At 46.5% G+C, this 1,130-nt stretch overlaps 1 protein-coding gene across 1 annotated transcript in view; it reads left to right on the top strand.

Annotated features, from left to right (window-relative positions):
• The window catches only part of T265_14067 (hypothetical protein), a gene marked incomplete at both ends in the record, with an annotated part of 69,258 nt that overhangs the window by 67,220 nt on the left and 908 nt on the right, over positions 1 to 1,130 (top strand). The window lies entirely within an intron of this gene.

Raw genomic sequence — 1,130 nt, 5'->3', positions numbered from 1 at the left:
ATATGATGAAATATGTGGACAACTGAGAGTCTAGCGCATAGTTCCCCCACCTATTTGGATAGATTCCCACCAACCCTGTAACCATGGTATTTTGATAGAGTATTTCGTGAGGCACAACACGCGTTCTTTTCTACTGGTCTATCCAACTGTTTGTTTACACATTTGAACTCCAGCCACTCCGTCCTACCTAGGTATTGATCACCTTCCGGGTTGTTTTGTTTTCATTTGATCCTGAGCGTGACCGTCATGCACGATCAAAGAGGTGACGACCGTTCGGTCGCGTACACCCTCCTTCCTAAATCAGCGTACCCAGTGTCAAGCCACACCCTGCTGTCCCTTAAATAGACCGCCCGAGTGCCTAGGTCCCACGCGTACACACACACGCGACTTGGAACACCTGTTCCCATCCGTTTCACAATAAAATTATCCCCTAAAAGGGCGGTAACTTGAATCTGCTTCCAAGTGTGAGGTGACCTTCGGATCTGAACCCTATCCTAGTATCTGACTTAGCTGGTTCTAATTGCCTAATGCGATAAGGGCAGCCCTAGAGTTGCCCTCCCCCTCAAACTGTTCGAGAAATTCATATTTGCTGCATGCCTGGGAAGGTGCTTCTTCCAATGTCGATGACAAGCTCGGATGTCTGACGCTCTGAACTAGCCTGATTTCTGAAAACTGATAGTGACGATTGTCGCATCCCTGCGAAAGTGGTGAGCCTCGCCGACACGTGCGAAATTGTGAACTGGTCACCCTTGGTTCCTACCCAAAATTTGAATGGAATGATTGGCTTTAGTATTCACCAAAGTGAATCCTTATCGAAAGTGAGATCTTCTAATTGTCGAAGATCAGAAAACGCAATGTCGGCTTCAGGAGACCAACCAAAAGTTGTCATTTCTAAGAGGTTGGTCTCCTCAGACGTAGAGATTGTCAACTCTTCCAACTGCTCCGAAAGTGTGACTGCTACCCCGCCACCAATGCAAAAAGTGCATGAGAGAAAAGTTAGGCCCCGCCCCACATTTTTCCAGCTCCAATTTAATGTACGCACACAACCTTGACCTATTTTTGATGAAGACGATTCCTTATCCGCATCTAGGCTCATTTTGTGCAAAAATTTTATCCGTTCGGACGTTAAA

The sequence above is a fragment of the Opisthorchis viverrini genome (genome assembly GCF_000715545.1).
Source record: "Opisthorchis viverrini unplaced genomic scaffold opera_v5_136, whole genome shotgun sequence".
Classification (NCBI taxonomy): Eukaryota; Metazoa; Platyhelminthes; class Trematoda; order Opisthorchiida; family Opisthorchiidae; genus Opisthorchis; species Opisthorchis viverrini.
This window is presented reverse-complemented; position numbering and strand designations above follow the sequence as displayed.